The following is a 7,710-nucleotide window of genomic DNA, read 5'->3' on the forward strand; positions in this document are numbered from 1 at the left end:
TGCAACTATCTTTTCCCATTCTGTCGGTTGCCTATTAGTTTTCTTGATTGTTTCCTTTGCCTTGCAGAAGCTTTTGATCTTGATGAAGTCCCAAGGGTTCAGTTTTGCTTTCATTTCCCTTGCCTTTGAGGATGTGTCAAGTAGGAGATTGCTGCGGTGGAGGTCTAGGAGGTTTTTCCCTACTTTCTCCTCGAGGGTTTTGATGGTTTCCTGTCTCACATTCAGGTCCTTCAGCCATTTTGAGTTAATTTTTGTGTATGGTGTAAGATAGTGGCCTAGTTTCATTCTTCTGCATGTTGCTTTCCAGTTCTCCCAGAACCACCTGCTAAAGAGGCAGTCTTTTTTCCATTGCATACTCTTTCCTGCTTTGTCAAAAATTAATTGGCCGTACATTTGTGGGCCCAATTCTGGGTTCTCTATTCTAAACCATTGGTCTATGTGTCTGTTTTTGTGCCAATACCATTTGTCTTGATGATGACAGCTTTGTAGTAGAGGCTAAAGTCTGGGATTGTGATGCCTCCCATTTTGGTTTTCTTCTTCAATATGACTTTGGCTATTCGGGGTCATTTGTGGTTCCATACGAATTTGAGTATAGTTCTAGCTTTGAGAAAAATGTTGGTGCAATTTTGATGAGGATTGCATTGAATGTGTAGATTGCTTTAGGTAGTAATGACATTTTCACAATGTTTGTTGAGTTCTTAATATCTGATTTGGTCTTTTCCTTCTTATGGTATTTATTTTTGAGAGAGAGAGAGTGCAAGCAGGAGAGGGCCAGAGAGAGAGACACACACAGAATCACTAACAGGCTTGCTCTGAGCTATCAGCACAGAGCCTGATGCAGAGCTCAAACCTATGAGCTCAGGTCATGATCTCACATTGGAAGTCCAACAGGCTGATACCTACATATTCCTAATTTGTTCTTTGTTATGTTCTCTGCTTGTTGAAGGTCTCACTGGAATCCTTCTTTCTTTTATCAAGTCTATTAAGTATTTTTATGATGATTACTTTGAATCCTCTATCAGGCATATTGTTTATCTTCATTTCATTTAGCTCTTTTGCTATGTTCTGATCATTTATTTGGGACATATTCACCTAGCTCCTTATTTTTCTGACTCTCTGTGTTTGTTTTTTATGTATGAATAAACTCATTTACATATCCTATCTTGAAAATAGTGGCCTATGAAGAAGAGGCCCTATAGTGCTATGTAGTACATTGTCTCCTTGACACCAGAACCAGGCACTACAGGGATGTTTCCAATATTGGTTGTATGCACCTACTGTTTTAGCTTAGCCTTATTTACCTTTAGCGTTGTAATCTGCCATGGCACACTTAGCCTCTTGTGGCAAGGGTTTGGTCCCTGTGCTGGGAAGGGACCAGTCTAGGATGGCCCTGTTCTTCTAGTTGGGTGGTCTCAGCAGCCAGAGCAGATGCTTGCCGTTGGCCCATTGTCTGAGGCTGCAGTTCCACTGATGTGCAGGGTGCTCTTTCAGCATTTTCCCTGAGAAGCATTCATAGGTGGGTGGAGCCTCCAGAGAAACCAGATATCTTGGTTGTTCTTGGAGATGTCTTCTAAAGATCCCTACCCTTCCAGCGTGAATCTTTATGTTTATACCAGGCAATTTTCAAACTGCTGCTTCTGTACTATCCCTCTGTGCAGTTGTTTGTTATGCAGTCTTTTTAAGGGCAGGGATTCAGCTTCCTGTCAACCTCAGGCTCTCCTAGAACTGACCCTATTGATTTTTGAAGTTTCCAAGGGTAAGCTCTGCTGGTTGAAAAACTCACAAAGTTAAACTGCTGGTTTTCAAAGCCATATGTTATATGGATTTGCCTTCCTAGTATAGGTTTCCTGTGCCTGGGGTTACCTGGGGTGCATGGTGTGCCTGGTGTGGGGTCTACGTCTCTCCCTTCTCTGTGTTTGTGGTGTCCCTCCCCTTGTGGTTAGTCTCACTAGGAGTTTGATTCCCGATTGCTATCTCTGGCCCTCCTGCCCTTTTTTGATGTGGCCTCTTCTCTTTGATCAACTATGGAAAATCTCTTCTGCCATTCTTTGGGTCATTTTCTGGGTGCACTGATGTGGCTGTTATCTAGATATACCTGTAGGAAGGATGAGCTTAGAATCCTCCTACTCTGCCATCTTCCCAGCAACTTTTTAAAGGAGATTTTTTGAGTTTTGATATGTTCTTATGATAATTTGATGACATTTTGGATAAAAATATCTTGTGTCAATATACAGTGCATAAACATTGAGGAATATATAGGGAAAAAAAGACTTTCATCTGGTTTCTTGTCATAGTACTCTGAATACTATCTCTGGCAAATTCATACTTCAGCATTTATGTACAAGACCAACTTAAACTAGTTATTCTTTTTTAAAGATTTTCTTTTTTTTAATGTTTTTTAAAATTTATTTTTGAAAGACAAAGAGAGACAGCACGAGCAAGGGAGGGTCAGAGAGAGAGGGAGATACAGAATCCGAAGACAGGCTCCAGGTTCTGAGCTGGCTGTCAGGACAGAGCCCGACACGGGACTTGAACCCACGAACTGTGAGATCATGACCTTAGCCGAAGTCGGATGCTTGACTGACTGAGTCACACAGGAGCCCCACAATAGTCATTTTTAAACAGAGGGATGAATCATCATAGCTTAAGGAGCTTTTTGAAAATAGGGACTCCACTGGAAAATTCTTATATAGACCAGGAATGGCAGTCAGCTGTATGTAAGTGGTAATATTATACAGGTAATTATTATGCATAGCCCTGTTATAACTCCTGAATCGTAAGCATACAATGCTTATACTAGGGACACATATTTATATTTCAGCTAAGCTGGACACTTACAGATGTTCATATAATGTAAATTCTCTTATATGTTGTTTGATACTCTGGGAGTCAGGCCAAAAAGCCAAATAATCAATATATCTTAGTCATGGGTGATAGTATTATTTTTTTCAGGCTGGTTGTTTGATTACCATATAAAAGCAGCATTTAGTATTAGAAATGTATTCTGGAAGGATGTAAATCTTCTATGCCACTTAACACCAGTGGTCCCAATTTGAATATCTATCCCTCTTTATCCCCATGTCTTACTTTCTCCTTTTTCTTGGAGACTCCACAACTACTTTCCCTTCTGTGTCCTTATATTTTTAACTGCCAGGATTAGTTCTTTACTTCAAGAAACTTCATCCTTCTCAGTAGATGTTGAATATCCTTCTCTTTAAACTGCATTTGTGATAACTATTTACTACTCTGAAAGGCTACCTAAAGTATAATTCCTTCCAAATAGGTAAGTTCTTATACTAACAGTAATCATACTTAGTGTCGATTGCACTAGGCTTTTTGACTTGATTCCAAAGCTGCCATTTTTAGTTAGCCTAGACACAGAAAAGTCTAGCATCCTACACAGGGATTAATGTGAAATCTACTCAATAGTAACAAGTACTATTGGTCAATTAATAACCAGTGCGGTCTCAGGAGTGACACAGATGCCAAGAGATATAGGCAGATTGGAACTAGAAATAATGAAGCAACAGGCTTCAGTATTTGCATTTCCAGTGTTCAGAATACATGAGCCTTTCTTATATTGCTATATGCTATCTCCTAATTGAGAAGGTTTTTTTTTTTACCTTTTCCACCATGAGATTCCATACATATAACCTGATATCCCAGAGGAAAAGACATAAAATTCTTGGATATGTGTTAGATTAAGTAGATAATAGTACCTAAAATAAATTTCATGAATCAGGTAGGGAAATTATACTTTTCTTCAAACCAGTATTTAAAAAAATTATTAAAAATCTAATACATGTAGATAGATTTACCTCCATGAGAGATTATGCCTTTTGACTGACTAAATTTTAGAGGCTTCTTCATGACTGTAGACCCCAGACCTCCCTTTTCTTAGAGCAATTGCTTTGGAAAACTGTTTAATTGTAATTTTTTTCTCTTCCTCTTTGAGTTGTAAATCTTTCAAAAGTTCCTTGTAAGGTTTACTCCAGAATGTCTTTCTGAAGTATCAGGAACCATCCCTTTGAACTGTAATCATCAAGGAAGATGGGCCCCAGTCTCCCACTCTGTGGGGAGATAGGAGCTGCACTCTGGCTTGGCCCTGCTGCAATTTATAGAAGTATCTTCCACTACGAGAATGGGAGAAAGTTTACTTATCCTTTGAGTAAAGCCGTTTGGCAAAGAGGGTGGCCCATGATTCCTACCATGCCAGCTCTTAGAAGTTCCCTAGTCCTTTTCTTTGCTCTCTCAGTAGAGTTGAGCTCAGATTGAGGTCTAGTCTCTTTCCCTTATTGTAATATTCTTGAATATATTACCTGCTTAACCGTCTCTGGTACAGTTTTAGCTCTGACACTCTCACACTTCGCTCTCCTTCTCCCTTTTTAAATAATGCTCTTTGTGGTAGAAGCCATAAAGTAAAGGATGCCAAGAACACACTAAAATCACACACTATTAGCAGAGAATAGGAATAAGTAAGATTATATGACCAAGAAAGTTCAAATCAAAAAGAAAGTTGATTAGAAAGGGAGGAATGGTCCTTGCTTTTGAGGTGGCAAGTTATCCATTCTCTAGAGCTGCCCTAAATAACATTTAATTTCTTCATAAACTCACTGAGACAATTTTCTGTGATTTGTTGTACTAGATTTCAAGGATCATTACTTTTACTGTCTTCATTCCTCCCAAAGGATGATTACCAGAAAGTTCCCATAATTCCCTCTCCACAAGGCAAATGAAAGCTCTCAAGTTTGGGTCAGCAAACATTTTCAAGGAATGGAGAATTTTTAAAAGAGGAATCACAGGACACATGGATTTTGTAGTGAAATTTACAGGTTAAAGACACAGCTCACCCAGTCCCCCTCCCTGTCCCAATTTCTGTATGGGGCAAATATAATTTATCTTATTCTGTTTCCTCTGGGATGGGGAAGCCTTTTATTCTTATAGTGCTTATGACTTTTAGTCTTAAGTGGAAGAAGACCCCTTAGACCCCACCCCAGACTAAAAAGAAAAGTGGATCTTCTTATTGATGGACTAACGAGAACAAATGAAATTTGGGGATGTATCACCAAAAAATAATATTTTGCTTGATCTTGACTTTTTCAAGGTCATATTTCCTCACTAATACAGATTTTTCATGTTTTCTTACCAGCAAGCAAATATCTCCCAAACCAAGCCCAAACACACACACACACACACACACACACTCACACTCACACTCTGAGAGTGATTGAGTATAATGAAAATTGTTTTGAAGATTTTTAAATATGCAACACTGAAAACTGTATTTAGTTTGGAACTATATTGAACCAGGAATCAAAAGGCTGGAATAATATTCCAGTTTAGCTACTATTAACTTTTTTGCCTTTGAGCAAGACATTTAAAATCTATGAACCTCAGTATTTTGCTGATAGATAGAAATAGTGATTCCTTTTGTAACAATATCAGAAGAATAGTTTTAAACTTGAATTCAATAATGAATATGAAAATGATTCATGAAATATGAATACTTACAAAGTTAAATATGACAATATTAAGGTAAATAGTCTAATAGTGCTTGATGTTGTAAATCTTAAATCAAGTATTGACTTAAACAACACTGATATTTCAACATTTAGAAGTTGATACTAATCAGTTTGAGAAGAAATATCTTAGAAAATGTAAAAAAAAATGGATGACACCCATAGTATGCTTATGTAAAATGAAATTCAGGAATATTTATTTACCAGAGATTTTTATTCACATGGTTAAATGCTTTGTTTCACTACAATTGAGGATCTTTTGGTTGCAACTACTAAACACAGAGTTCTGGGTGTATTTATAGAGCAGTGTTTAACATCGTTGATTATGGTGAATTAAAATTTGACAACAGTGATGATTTTATGAAGTTATAGTCTCTCCCTAAATTAACTTCAAACTACATTGTGATTACAATAAAAGTGTTGACAGGCTTTTAAATGTTTAACCTGGACAAAGTGTATTCTAAAGAATATGTCAAAAAAGAAACATGTAAAAATAATCTAAGAACAATTTTGTAGAAGAAAAGTTAATAGAGATTTTGATTTTCTTGTGTCAGAAATGCAGTTGAACCTTAAAGCATTTCCTATCCCTGTGTGATTTTACAGCAAGGTCACTGAAATAGAACAGAGTCATGAGATAAATCCAAATGCCTAGATGGATTTGGTAGGTGAATGCTTGACCACTTAAAATTGGGAAGGAGAAGGCAATAAGTTGTTTTAATACATGATGTTCAGCCTTTTGCCTCATGATAGACATACAAACAAAAAATATAGATAGATGTCCACTTCATTCCATACACAATGTGCAGTGCAAGGTGGATAATAATTTAAAAGTTAAAAATGAAACAGTATTAGAAGAAAACATAGGTATATATGCTTCTCTGTATGTTAGGTATAGGGAAACCCTTTCTAAACAGAGGCCAAACCTTGAAATTATAAAAGAAAAAAAATAAAGTAACTAAAATATGATAAGTGGGAATTTTCTAGGTAGAAACAAATCTCATAAAAACATGCAAGAAAGTAAAAAACAGTTATTCACTGGGAAATAGTTCAGTCACCTATTTGAAACAGTAAAAGATGCAATAATCAATAGTTAAATGGACAAGTACATGCAGTTCATGGTAAAGGTTATAGTTTAAAAACATAAAAACTCTTCTAACTCAAAAATAATTACAATGTAATTAATACCACAAAACAGTTTTCACCATTCAAAGCAACATTCATAATTATATAACTATAAATTTATTAACTATAAACATAGTAATGTGCAATGTGAAAATCATTCCAAAAGTGTTGCTAAAATATGTATCCACAGCAGGGCTATTGCTGGGTCATAAGGGAGTTCTATGGATAGTTTTTTGAGGAACCTCCACACTGTTTTCCAGAGCAGCTGCACCAGTTTACATTCCCACCAACAGTGTAGGAGGGTGCCCATCTCTACACACCCTCGCCAGCATCTATAGGCTCTTGATTTGTTCATTTTAGCCACTCTGACTGGCGTGAGGTGGTATCTCAGTGTGGTTTGATTTGTGTTTCCCTGATAATGAGTGACGTTGAGCATCATTTCATGTGCTTATAGGCCATCTGGATGTCCTCTTTGGAGAAGTGTCTGTTCATGTCTTCTGCCCATTTCTTCACTGTGTTATTTGTTTTTCAGGTGTGGAGTTTGGTGAGTTCCTTGTAGATTTTAGATACTAGCCCTTTATCTGATATGTCATTTGCAACTATCTTTTCCCATTCTGTCGGTTGCCTATTAGTTTTCTTGATTGTTTCCTTTGCAGTGCAGAAGCTTTTTATCTTGATGAAGTCCCAAGAGTTCAGTTTTGCTTTCATTTCCCTTGCCTTTGGGGATGTGTCAAGTAGGAGATTGCTGTGGTGGAGGTCTAGGAGGATTTTTCCTACTTTATCCTCGACGGTTTTGATGGTTTCCTGTCTCACATTCAGGTCCTTCAGGCATTTTGATCTTATTTTTGTGTATGGTGTAAGAAAGGGGTCTAGAGGTGGAATTTAAGGAAAGGTATTAAGCAGGCTGTGTTGTAGCTTATGAACAAGTAATATATTGTATCATTTATCTTGAATGTATCATAGATAAGCTGCTATATAACGATTGCCACTTCAGATAGCTGTGAAATTAGGTGATTAACTAGTTGTTACTTAACCTTCTAATTTCTGTATAAGTCTAATTACATGAAAC

This window comes from Suricata suricatta, chromosome 6, assembly GCF_006229205.1.
Source record: "Suricata suricatta isolate VVHF042 chromosome 6, meerkat_22Aug2017_6uvM2_HiC, whole genome shotgun sequence".
NCBI classification, from domain to species: domain Eukaryota; kingdom Metazoa; phylum Chordata; class Mammalia; order Carnivora; family Herpestidae; genus Suricata; species Suricata suricatta.